The sequence below is a fragment of the Monodelphis domestica genome, chromosome 1 (genome assembly GCF_027887165.1).
Source record: "Monodelphis domestica isolate mMonDom1 chromosome 1, mMonDom1.pri, whole genome shotgun sequence".
Taxonomy (NCBI): Eukaryota; Metazoa; Chordata; class Mammalia; order Didelphimorphia; family Didelphidae; genus Monodelphis; species Monodelphis domestica.
This window is the reverse complement of record NC_077227.1, coordinates 189,947,179-189,961,744: the sequence shown is the minus strand read 5'-3', so window position 1 is coordinate 189,961,744 and position 14,566 is coordinate 189,947,179.

Genomic DNA, 14,566 nt, shown 5'->3' with positions numbered 1-14,566 from the left:
AAACCAAAACCTCAAAATAAAACCATAAATACACTGATGTGAAAGATAGTATGCTTTGATCCGCATCTATCTGACTTCAACAGTTCTTATCCTGGAGGTGGATAGCAATCCCTGTCATAAGTCTTTCAGGATTGTGCCAGACCATTGCATTACTGAAAGTAGCCAGGTTTTCACAGTTGATCATTGCACAATGTTGCTGTTATCATGTACAATGTTTTCTTGCATCAGTTCATGCAGATCTTTTCAGCTTTTTCGGAAATCATCTTGCTTATCATTTCTTATAAGATAATACTATTCTATCACCGACATATGCCACAATTTGTTCAACTATTCACCAATTGATGGGAATCCCTTCAACTTCCAATTCTTTGCTACCACAAAAAAAAAAAAGAGCTGCTATATTTGTGTACAAGTAGGTGCCTTCCCGTTATTAAGAATCTCTTTGGGATACAGACGCAGTAGCGGTATTACAGTATCAAAGTGTATGCATGTTTTTTTTAATGAATGTTAAAAATGTTTTTACATGTAATTAGGAAAAATAAAATGTCAAATATTTAAAAATAAGAATGACTTCATTGCTTCTCTAAGTAGTTACCTTAATTATAGAGTTGCATAATGCTATTAACTGAAAGAAATGTCCATCTCTCTTTTCTCCCAATCAAACCTTTCTTAATTGCTTTATTTTGTGCTCCAAGATTCTGAGTTTCCACCTCTTCTATTCACAATGTTTTTGTCAGATCTCATGTTAAATGAAATGTACTTTCAATCATTTTAAGAACAACTATCACATACAAGATTAGGCACACTTCTTTCTGATACAGATTGTCTTCTAGAACTTTTTAATAATAACTACATAATTTAAGATTATACTAAAAATGAGGGGGGGGGAGGGAAGGGGTCTTGTTCTTACCCTAAAACTAGCAGCATCAATTCTGGGAAAAGGGAAGAGAGAATTTAAATATAATTTAACAATAACATATATACATTTACATACAAATATAAATGAATAAAAATCATTTTAAACTCTTCCTAGTGCATACATCGTCATGGTGAATTTTTCTTTTCCAACCAGGTTGACTTGAAATAAAGAATTCATATGGCAGACACTCTCACAACAGGGTATCTTTCAAAGTATAGGTCATTCTCATCAGGACATATGCTCTAGCCTGTCCTCCAAAAAGAGTCCCAGCAAGAAATAAGTGTAAGGTATTTTTACTCATGGAAGACTAAGATCTGTATTAATAGGATTTAATTTTTGACATATAGCAAATACATTTTCCTTATTAGGAAGGCAAAATAATACTTCTCATGTTGTGTTTAAACATCTTACATTTTAAGAGCCAAAATAGTCTTTCCTTCTTTTCTGTTATTTATCTACATGGAAAAAAAGTAAAAAAAAATAGGTGAAAAATGTTGACTCAAAAATAGCCTTTTAATCAGTGAAGTGATTAGAGAAAAACACTTCTGAGAGTGTCCAAGAACAGGATTCCAAATAGATTTTACACTCTAAGCAAATAAATTTCCTCTTTCGCTAAGATAACATCATTCGGCTCCCACAACCTCAGTTCCCTTGTATTTAAAATCAGGATAAGAAAACCATTGGTACCTACCTAAGAGTTTTGTGAAGATTAAATTCAATCCAGTAAGTATTTATTAGATGTCTACTACATGTCAGGCACTATGTCAAGCACTGGGAATATAGAGACAAAACCAAAGCTATCCTTATCCTCGGAGGTTACATTTACCACAGAGAAACAACCACCCAAATGAATAAATACAAAATATACAGGGAGTAGATACAAAGTAATTGATAGCAAGAGGGAAGAGAAGTTAGCAGAATACTAAACTGTAGGGAAATCAAGAACGGTTTAAATATACATAAAATGCTTTATAAACTTTAAAGTGCCATATAAATTTCATTTATTATACTCTATTCCAAACATATTAATATAATTCTGAATACATAAAGACTTAATTGAAAAATATAATGTTTGATCTCATTAAAAAATTACCTACTGAGCAAAAAAATTACCTTTTTTTTTCTGTGCATCTGTGAAATAATACTTTTGAATTTCTATACAAATTGAGTACCTTGAGAGGTATTGTTCTTTCTATCACTGGATATCTTGAAGCAGAGATAGTATTACCTCTCACTGGAGATATTGAAAAAAGGCACCCTGCTCAGATGGGCTAAATCATCTCTGATATACTTTCCAATTCCAACATTATGGGAAACTGTAACTTCATATTTTTTCACTCATAGAAATGTCTTGCCACCCTTGTTCACTGTCTATTTGTTCTGATTTTACAGGCAACTCAAGAAAGCATGATTGGTTTTTTGGTTTATAGAATATTAGAGATAGCAAATTAGGCCTACTGTTTAATGATATAGTTATAATTTTATGTTATATTTATAATGTGAAAACTCCAATATAGACACTTAGGCTAAATCATCATAAACCCCATTAAAAAAAGCATACAGGCAAAATAGACTACTTTTCCACTGCTAACTCTACATCAGGCAGATAAGGCTTTCAGTTTTGGATTAGGTAAACTCTTGATCCATTGCATTGGGGTCGTAAATTATTCTCCTTCTACTGCCTTAGAGAGTTATAATGAGATCCTCACATCAGTTTGTGAACTGATTAGAAACGCTCTTTACCTGAGCTTCACCCAAGCCTGGTATTGAAAAGTGACTCCAATTCACCCCTCAAAAAACCTTTTCCCACCACATCTAGGTCTGATCAGGGATGCCCCCTCTTAGGGCATATCATTTTGTCACCTGAACTCCAACTTTGAATGTTTCCCCCCAAAATATCTCACCCCAGCCTCACATACTGGGTGAATTCCTTACAGCTACAAAAGTTCTGTTTATATTGCCATTTATTGGGTGTATACGTTTGTTTATCTGATTACTACACCACATGATAATAAAGTTCATGATTATATTAACTTACTTAGTACCAATTTTCTCAAAATTCCCAGACTCAGGTATTTGTTTTAACCCAAGCAATGAATAAATCAGGGAGAATAAAGGGAATGAAAGGAAAAATTATTATTTTCTTGGCAAATTGGAGACAAGCAACATCTCAAAATGACTTAAAAATAAATTTTTCTGAGGCTGACTTTTTTTTTTCGCTTTCATATTACAGTTATTTCTGGGTATGTCCCCTAGCTCTACTACAGAGGAAAAAGAACTGACTGATGTTAAAGGACTTGGGTAAAAATGCTGTTTTGCTATCTGTGTGACCTTGAACAAGTTACTTAATCTCTCTGGGCACTAGTTCATTTATCCATATAATGAGGGAATTAGACTAAATGTTCTATAATGTCCTTTTCATATCTAAAATCTATGATTTTATAATCTTATAATATGCCATTTCCCAATCTCCTCCCTTATAAAAAGAAGAATAATTGAGAAAACAATTAAGGTAATGACCTTAACTGTTTTAAACATTTTCCTTGACCTCACTTCTCTTCTGGGGAGTGAGGGAGCATGTTTCATTATATGTTCTCTGCAACTATAATAATTTTTTAAAATACCTAGATTTCTCTTTTCTATTAGTGATCTTCTCATTTACATATTTATAATCATATATTGTTTGTCTGAGTCTTTTTACACTCTGTATTAGTTCATGTAAATCTTCCCATGCTTCTCTGAATTCTTCAATTCATAATTTCTAATGCACAATAATATCCCATCACATTTATAGACTTATTATGTTCAGTCATTTCCAAATTATTGGATATCCAACTGACTTTTGAAAGCAAAGAGAACTATCATTTCTATTAGGATTCTATGAAGCTGCCATGATTTTTCCCTATCTAATGATGTCATCCCACCAGATGGTAGGAATAGGGCCACTTAGAAAGACAGATGGTGAAGTAAAGCCATGGTAAATAGATATTACAGATTTTCTCCTGTCCCAATTTCTAACCATTATTTCCCCTTAGTCTTCTCCCCTTCCTCTTTTAACATTTCTTCTATCCTACTCTGTTCCTCCCTTTTTTATGGATTCTTCTTTTTCCTCAGTTATCTTAGGGAAGTACCATTGTATTTCTTTATTTAATATATTTTAGACTTGAATGAGGTTTTGCAACAACAATAATAATAAATCAGTTATATGCCTATTGGATTTTAAAAAGTTTTTAGAGATACTTTTCTCGTAGCATATCTATGAGGTGTTCAGTATGCATTTTTATCTCTAATTTCAGATAAGGAAAATATGACTCAAAGAAGTCAAGTCAATTGCCTAACGTGACAAAATTAATAAGTAGAAATAGGACTCAAATCCAGGTCCTTTGGCTTATACAGTTCTATTACAGTTCTCTTTCATTTAAGCCAAACCTCAAGAAAATACAGGAAAGAAATGTTGTAGGAGGGTTTAGTAAATAGTCAATATGTAAGAATTATTGATCAGACAGTATTTCCCAGTTAGATTTAATAAGCATATCTCCACTTCAGTAGGATGGATGAATTGTTCAGAGAAGGGTAGTACCTCAGGTGTGAAGGTTTACAAAGCCCTTTTTAGAGCTGCTTTCCTGCTTTGGTGTCCACCTGTCACCCAGCTCTCACTTCAGCCTCCAAGAAGCTGTAACAAGTACAGTGGCCATACTCTGGTAAACTGTTTCAGCAGTTGGGCTAAACCAGTTTGAGGGTAACTGACAGACAGACCTCAAACCCATTGGAGAGTTAAGGGGGCATGAGAAGATTTCCACAAGAGAAAGAATGGATGAAAATATATTGTTCCAATGGCCATGAAGGCAGTTGAAACAGCCACTGTGGAAAGCTTAGAGCTTGACCAAATAATGAAGAAGCCCAAATTCTTTACTGCATCCTGGTCAACCTTTGATTTGCCGTTGGACTTGAATAACTCTGGAAGAGAGAGTGAAACTGATGACTTTGTGCAACTCTGCCTCATTTAAATACAATTTATATGCAAGTCAAAAGGTATCACCAGTGATGTCATTTTGGTCCTTGTTGAGTAGAAAGGACAATAGCCAACCAACTTAGCATGTATATGTGTATGTTACCTTTTATCTGTTGTAGGACAGATTTGAAAAAAGCCAAGAAGTCAAAAACAAACAAACAAAAAGAATGACCAAATTTCTTGGCTCACTCTTCTAGGTCAAGACAAAAGGTTGACTCCTCCCACAGAAGTCATCCTCCAAAAATTTCCAGACATCCAATTACCTTGTACAGCAGACCCATTGGAAACCAGCCAGGAGTTGTATTTTTCCTCTTAAGATTATGATGGGTATATCCATATTCTTTAGGGGGAGAGATATGTTTATCATTGACTATAAGAACTCCTCTTACCAACCTCTTTTCATATATTTATTAATAATACAATTGATAATATTACTAATAAAACATTAATAATATGTTTATATCACACTAAGATTTGCAAAGCACTTTATAAATCTGATTTTGTTTGATCCTCACAACTCTGGAAGAGAGGAACTATTGTTATTCCTACTCTAAGGATGAGAGAACTAAGGCAGACAATGATTAAGTGACTTGACCAGGATCATACAGCTACAAATTATTGGAAGCCACATTTAAACTCAGGTCTTCCTGATTATAGGCCTAGCACTCTATTCACCAGGCCACCTACCTGTTCCTTGGCATACAGAGGTTAAGTCATTTGCCCACGGTCACACAGCTAATAATAGTCTAAGGCTAGATTTGAACTCAGGACTTCCTGTCTCCAGGTCCATCACTCTAAATCTTCAATAATATAATAGCTCTGATCTCTTCTCTCTCCTCTCCACTCCATCTTCCACAATGTTACAAAAGTATCTGATTAGCTCTACTCAATAAACTCCAATGACTCCAAGTCTTTTGTAGGTTCTAATAGAAATGTTTCTATTTAATGTTTAAAACATTACATCAGCTTACTCAGCATACCTTTCCAGCTCCCTTTCCACACTCTGCTATTAATGAAATTGACTTTCTTGCTGTTTATAACACATAATCATCCATTTTCCATCTCTGAGTTTCTATATTGTCTGTCCCTCTAGCCTTGGAATGAAATTCTTCCTTGTCTCTACCTCTTCTAATAAAATTTCCTTTAAAATTCAGCTCAAATTCCATCTTCTCTGTGAAGCCATTCCTTTTATCTTCAGCAGTTAGTGCCCTCCTCACAAAAATTATTTTGCATTCATTTTTATGTATCTTTTATATAGTTTATATATATACATATATATGCTACTTTCCCCTATTGCATATAAATTCCTTGAGAGAAGGGACTGTCTCTGTATCTTCAGTGCCTACTATAGTACATGGCACTCAGGTAGATAATAAGTGATTGCTGTACATTGTATCCCTAGTTGAATGTGAGCTTCTTGTAACTAGGAACTGATTCATTTTTTTTTTGGCTTTGTATCCTCGGTGCTGAACACAGTGGCTGACATACATTAATTAGTGTTTATTAATGGAAAGAAAATGTATTGATAGATGAATAGATGAATGGATGGATTGGAGAATGGAGAGAATAAAGTCACAGAGGCTCATTTGAAAGCTATTGCAATAATTCAATTGAGAGGAAATGAGGTCCTGAATTTGGGTGTCCATGCGAGTGGAAAGAAGGGGATGGATAAAAATAATGTGGAGGTAAAGCGGACAACTTGTGACAACTAATAGAATCTGTTGTGTGAGGAAGTGTGAAGAGTTGAGAATAACCATAAGTGGTGGTAGCATCACATATCAAAATAAAGAAGTTTAGAAGAAGGGTATTATTGTTGAAGTGGGGAAAATAATGAGTTCTTTTAAAACATATTGAATTTGAGATGCCTGTGAGATATCTAGTTGACGATGTCTAAGAGTTAGTGATGTGAAACTGGAAAAAATACATGCACTAGATATCTCTATTTGGAAGTTTTCTGTGTAGAGTAGATAATTGTGCTCGAGGGAGCTAATAATATCAATCAATAAGTTGGAAAATATAAAGAGAAAAGACCCAAGGTAGAACTCTGGGGTATATCCATGCATAGGAGATTTGATGTATATGATAAAGGAACAAATAAGAAGAAGAAGCAGGAAAACAGAACAATCTTTCCATATTCAGGAAAAATCAGTGCCATGAAAACCCAGAGGAAAAAGAGTATCAAGTAGTATTTGAAATGTCAACATAGAGAGGTCAAAAACAATGAAATGGAGGGGAGGAAAAGGCCATTAAATTTAGCAAGTAAGAAATTATCAGTAAGGTTAGAGAAAGTAATTTGAATTGAGTACTGGAATCTGAAGCCATATCACACATTGTTAGACCGAGCCAATTTATTTGTTTAGCTTAAAATTACTTCATCATTACAAAAGAAAGTTCTATTTGGTATAAGAGAAGTTATTGGAAAGCAACAATGATGCAAAAAAAAAGCATCATTAAATCATTTGTTTTCAAAAGGAATGAATGGGAGGTGAGAAAAGTAAAGGCAACGAGTTATTCCTAGGAGTTTTGTTAGGAAGGAATTACCTTGAAGAGATATGAAGTTCAAGATAAGATTTCTTAAGAAAGGGAAAAACCTGAACATACTTTTTGGCATCAGGGAAAGAGCCAAAGTTAAAGATAAAGATTAGAGGAGAAAGAGGGAGTGATTAAGGAACAAGTTCCCTGCTTTCACCTCTAAGCTTCAATTTCCTCAACTAGAGAAAGGAATTAATACTATTTGTAGTTACCTTCCATAGCTGTTGTGAGGACAAAACCTGGTAACATATATGTAGTCTTTGTTACAATAAAATGCCCTATACATGCAAGCAGTTATTATTCTTCCCCACAAATTCCACTCCTATGCCTCCACACAGTACATGGAAGTGATCTTGTATTCTTATAGATTGTGTTGGTATAACAGAAACTCTGGCAGGTCCTATCAAGCTGTGAAGGCTTCTAATATTGGCACTGTGGCACACCAGATGTCTGTTGTCAAAGGTCCTGCTCCATTAAATTTTGAGAGCTTCATCACCAGGAAGTTGGCCACAAGGTGATGGATTTTTTTAGCCTTAGCAATTCATGAACACTTTTAACTAATGCATGGGAGATCTGAAACCTGAGTTTGTGGGGTGAAATCACAAACTGTTTAGGTATTTAATCATAAATATTATTGTCTATTTTTGTCATGGAAAAGTACTCACTAATAGGAAATTTTCTCTAATGAAAATAAAGAAATTTAGAGGTTAACTTGTATTTTCTGCACTGATTATTGTCTTTGAGACCCAATGAGTCTCCTACTAGCTGTGGGATAAGGAAAAAAAGGAATATTTGAATGGAAATTTATGAGGCAAGAAAAGTATTTTTAAAAATTTCTTATGAAAATGAATCTGAGTAACTATACAAATAAAGACTGAGAATGTTTTTTATCTTTAGTTACTCACACTTTTTTGGTTTTGTTTATTTTTGCCTAATTCCTTCTCCAGGAAGAGATGCATAGAAATGGAGAAAAAAATCAGTGCCTCTGTGGAATGGAAAAGAAATGATCTCCACAAGGGAATAAAGTAAGAAATTAATATGGAATGGAAGAATTAAAGCTGCAAAAATCTTCTTTTTTTACTAACCATTATCTTCTTAATTCATTTTGTATAAATTTATATCAATAAAGGTATACTATCTTAGCTCATTGTTGGATAATTTAGTCCTATTATAATTTCACTCATCTTGCTTTCATATTTCCAGAGTTATTCCAAATGAGATGGTGAAAAGAAAACAGAACACTAATTATATTTCTGAAAAGGCTCTTTAACTTGGAAATTTCAATGTGGCTAATTAAGCAATTGTAGTAGAGTCTTATTTCTCATAGTTGAACTCAGGACCTGGGTTAGTGATCTTTTGGTTTACTAAAGAAAAACTAACTCCAAAGCAGGTAAAATTCATTCTTAGGTATGAGTTAGTTGGTTTGAGGTATTGTGAAAGATGAGGGGAATAAGAAAAAAGATTATTTCTAGGTTATATTTTTAGTCCTAGGGGACACCCAGCTTCACTGGCTATTCGTCATTAATTCTAGAATTCTCTTCATCTTCATCTCCAATTCCTGTCTTTCCTAGCTTCCTTCAAGACCCTGCTGAAATACAACCTTCTACCAGAACCTTTCCATCTTCCACTTAGCCCTAGTGCCCTTCTTCTATTGATTATTTACAATTATTATATAGCTTTTATTTAGCTTATTTGTAAATATCTATTTTCATAGTCTTCCTTACTATACTATAAACTCCTTTAAAGCAGGTACTATCCCTTTCTTTGTATTGTCAGTGCTTAGCACTGACTACACATAGTAGATGCTTAACAAATATTTATTGGTTATTTTAGAATATAATTACTTGTATATAAATACTTCTTGATTTGAAAAGATGAAATTGTGCCCTGTTGTAGTTATAAACAGTGTACAAAAATATTGCAAACAACTTTGGGGCTTATTCATTAGAACTTATTCAGTGAATTCATCCAAGAATTCTAATTTCTAACAAGATGTTAGGTAGCCATGAATGAAAAACCAACTTCCATTCCTTCCTAATGTTTTTAATTTACTGATATAACATAATAAGAGATATATTTTTAATCAGAGGATCCAGGTTCAAAAACTAGCTCTTCTGGCTATGCACTTTCAACCTGGTCGAGTAATGATGGACAAATTATTACATGCCTAATGAGTTTCAATTTGATCATCAGTAGAACTAGAAACCAGATAAAATGACTTCTAATATCTCTTTAAACTCTAAATCTATTATCCTATGCTGTGACACCCACTCTGGTTCCTATATGCAGTAACCAGAATACCCTGATAATCTTTGCTGAGGCCATTTTATGCTAAAGCCATAGTCAAAGGGGACCATTTGCTCTATGACAAAGATGAATGCAAAGATCTCCCAAAAGATGAGCATAATCTGATTGTTCCATGTATACTGAATTAGCTCTTTCCAACTCTCATTTTTCTTCAGGTCATCCTGGAGGAACCCATTCATCATACTGTCCTCACATAGAACCATTTAATTGTGGAATTCAAAACCCAAAGATGAGATTCTAATTCATAATTACTGTAGACTTTACAAGACACCCAACTAACATCTTGAGCTCTAAAACTATGTTCCCAAATAAAAATCTCTATTCATAAACACCATCTGGTGAACTTGCTCCTTGTCTTTTATTACTGACAAACATGAGCAAGGAGCATACAACAATGTTTAGAATTTATATAACCCTTTCTAATCAACATTCACTTACATGGATTTCTCTCAACCAGGAACATGAATACAATACTTTTACATTAATTTTTTTTAAGGTTTTATTTGAGGAGATGCATGAATTTTCATCTAATTAAATTATTACTCTTTCTGACAATGTCCAAACTTCCACTTCTATCTAACTTAAGCACATACATGAATACCCCAACTATAATTGGTGCCAAATTTGGCTTTTCCATCTGGTAGGCTTTCTCTTTTTCCGGGTCTCCTAGAGATCCACTATGTCAAAGCGACATCTAGTGGCTAAACTACTTACTAAAGAATGAATTAACAAACACATTTTCAGATTTAGATTCCAGTCAAAACAATTTTTTTTCAATTAGTAAGCAGCTATTCTCTCTCTCTCTCTCTCTCTCTCTCTCTCTCTCTCTTCCATTTAAAGGGAGAAAAAGAAAAAAATTAAAAATTTAAAGTCCATTTGCTTTCTATGTTATCTATTTGTTCTCAAAAATAAAAGATGTCACTAATATACTCATTCAGTGTGAGTTCTTATATTTATTAGATTAAAAGTTGGAGCAGAATAGGTTTGTCTGAGTCAAAGAAGGAACCTTTCTTCCTAAATTCCTGAGTTTTCCTGTTTCCAAAAAGAAACAGTATTGTAACTTGTATTGTAACAAATATGCATGGTTAAGCAAAACAAATTCCCACATTATTTACAAGCATCAATATCTCATTCTGCATCTGGAATCCATCACCATTCTGTTGGAAATTGAAAGATGTAGGCTATTATCAGTCCTTTAGGTGGTCATTATATTAATCAAAGTATGTAAGTCTTTCATAGTTGTTTTTATTACATAAATTATTATCCTGATTCTGCTCACTTCACTCCGTATCAGTTCATAAAAGTTTTCCAGGCTTTCTCTCAGCCTGTTCTTTTCATCATTTGTTAAGGTACTATAATATTCTATTATATTCATAAAGAACAATTTTAGCCATTTCTCATTGATTGACTTATGTCCCAGTTACTTGCCACTACAAAAAAAAAGGCAATTTCAATCTTTTTATGCATGTAGATATTCTCTTTCTTTGATATTTTTGGGGATGAGTGTTAATGTTACATAGTATATCAGCATAAAGAATAATTTCAACTGGATGAAAGAGTGCATACCATTCGGTGACTTTTGGGAGAGAATTAAAACTAGTGCTATAAATCTGCAGTTTCACAAGCAATATATTAATATTTGAATCCAACTAGAACTCAAAGGAACCAAAGCCTGTAATAGATGAAGGAGATAGAGCACAAGCAATCAGAGAGAAAAAGAAATTAATCTTGGAGGTCTCTTACTAGATTTATAAGTATTTTTTCATAAAGGAAAAGAAAGAGAGAAATAGGTGTCAGCCTTTCTAACTTCAGGTAAAAATCCAATTCCCCATTGCAACCAACACTCTGAGCTGCTGTGGCTTGCCAGAGATGGCCAGAGAAGATAAGACTTCCAGGACAGTTAGACAGTCAGTTCAGCCAGAGAAATGAGAGCAAAAAGAGCCCCACTCAGCTTTCTGTGCTGGCTTTTCAAACTCCATTTCCTCCTTCTCAGACCCAAATCTTTCCATAGGCCAATGACTTTCAAACATTATGCACCATTATGCCAAGCCTGTGCCACGATACTAGATGTACCATGAGGCATGTGACTCTGATTCCTAGGTCCTACCAATGGGATACTTAGGATCAAAAGCTGTGATAAAGGTCCCCTAGATATTTTAATTCACACAGTTGTAAGATTATAGATTTAGAACTGGGATTGGGTATGGTCTAAAGGATAAAACAGTGGAATTGGAGTTAGGAAGATGGAGAATCAAGTCTTCTCTCATAGACTGACTTTGGGAAAATCATTTGAACTTTCTGGGTCTCAGTTTCCTCACAAAAAAGATGTTCTTTATATTTCTAATTATTTTTAGATCCCATGAGACATTTTAAAAAATCTTCCTAATTTCCATATCCTATGTCTCCTTTCCATCCCCATAATTATAGTATAGCTCAAAAAAGGATATTTATATCTTTTTAGACTCGATTCTGGCTCCTTTTATACACAAAGTTTTTTTTTTTTAATTACCCGTCATCTCAGAATATAAAGAAGTCCTATGGCAATAGCCATTATTAGACCTTTGTGATTGATTCTAAAAGATGATAAATGAGGGAGATGATGCTGAAAGCAAGCAGTATGTTACCAGTGATTAATTACACTCACAAGTGGTAGTTTGGAATTAGTTATTATGTAATGTATAGACAAAAGCAACAAGAAAAGTAGAAAGACTGCAGTGATTTTTCTTTGGGCTAGATATAGATCTTAAATATATACTGAAAATGGAAAATAAACTTACTTAGACACTGAAGATGGAAAATGGAGCAAGAAAGAGCAAGCTGCATTTTATTTGAGAAATTTGTAAGGTGCTTTTAATGACCCCAAGCTTTTCTCTAAAGCAAAGGATTACCTTTTTGATACAAGTTCTCTTTCAGTGATGCACTATGATTAAGAATCCTGGAGTAATACAATCTCTGAAGAAGTTGTAGTTGAAGATCACTCAAAGAGCAATAAAGGGAAATGGGTAAGAATGGTCTTCAGTATATTACCAAAAAAAAAAAAAATCATGCACCAAAAATGGTTAAAGATAAAGTTAGAGAAATCTGATTGATGTATAAAGCAAAGGTCAACAACCCATAGTTCACAAGCCAAATCTGGCTTATGGTCTGCCACGTGATTTTGTACTGCCTTCAAGATAAGAATTCTTTAAAATATTTTTAAATAAAGTATTATTGTGTTTTTAAAATGTAAAAACTATTCCAAGGTAGGTCATTGGTCAATTTGGCCTGCAGGCATATCAAGTTCACAAATTTAAGGGATAAAATTAAAGATATATATGACAGTAAGAGGAGGTAGACTAGTTTTATAACTAAAAGGAAAAATAACAGATTGATGGTTTATGTACCCCATCAGCATGCATTCAATGTTTAAAAAAAATTGAAAGGAAGGCCTGGAGCATGTTGTAAACCCTCTAAAAAAAGAATTATGTAAGATCCATATTCTTAGAAGCTAAAGATGGATTAAAGTCATCACCATTAGAGTGAGTATCCATGTTGTTGAGAACACAGGTTTTTGTGGAGTCTCAAAGCCCAGGATCAATTTCTATCTGGGTTGAAATACTTAATGAAATCTTATATGGAAGTGAACATAAAATGATTTGAAGTGGACATTTCTAGTTTTTTCTTTGAACACAAAAACTTTGGATTTTCTATTGTGAGATTTAAAATGGTTGAGGTTTTAAACTGTAGTGATTTTAAATGGTGGAAGATATAAATTGTGTTAGATATAAGAGAGGGTGAGTAAATTTTGACCACAGAAATATGTTTCACTACAGTGTCTTGGGTTTTAAATCAAATATAAAGTGGTTGTCAGGGAAATATTCCCAATTATTCAAATACCCAAGTCAATTGGGTTTTATAGAGATTTTAATTAACAATACAATGAGTAATCAAAGAAAGAGAGAGTAAGAAAGGAATAAGTATGAAGGGCCTCAAGCCAATATGGCCTAGACCTGGGTCTTAAAAGAGAAATCAGTCAGTTTTTTAACACCCACCACAAGGTCTGACTAAACAAGGATTCTAGTAACACCAGGCCAGTTCCATCTCAGCTGACTTCACCAGAGGGCCTTCCAGCCAGAGACTGTTCCAATGGGCCTCTCTCCAGAGCCTCCAGAGGAACAGAGTCCCCTTAGAGGAGCTCCAAGGAGACCTCCTTAGAGATTGTCCTCCAAGAGCTTCCCTTCTCCAGAGCCTCTCTCAAGAGATTCTTCCCAAGCGGTCCTCATCAGAGATTCTCCAAAAGGATTTCTCCAAAAGGATATATCTCCTCAAGAGATTCTGCTTTTTCTTATATAGGGGTTTTTCTCCCATGTCACCTCCCCTAAGTCCCTACATCTACCAATCACTGTAGATGCTTTCCAAAGGACTGTCCATCTAAATTCCTGCTAAGTCAACCAAGATCCTCAGTAAGTCGGAACAAGAGAAAACACAGCTGAGTCAACTAATCTCATCAAGAGAAAACTTGCCCGACCCTTTTAGGTACCTAGCATCCCATTGTATCAATTCTAAAAACAGGCCTGGCTCAAAGAACTCCTTGCCCACCATAAGCATGGATCCAAGTACTTTCTTTGTTTAGCAATGAGTTTTCTCCCCTAAAGCAGTCTTAAGTATGGGTGGAGTAGAGGTCCTCCCATTTCTGATCCTGGCGAGTTCTCACATCAAAATGGGGAATGTTTCTCAGTAGGGAATTTGTTCCAATTAAGAATTCCCTGATGGGGAAATTTTTAACATTCACAAGTCTGAGAGACTTCAAGATTTAC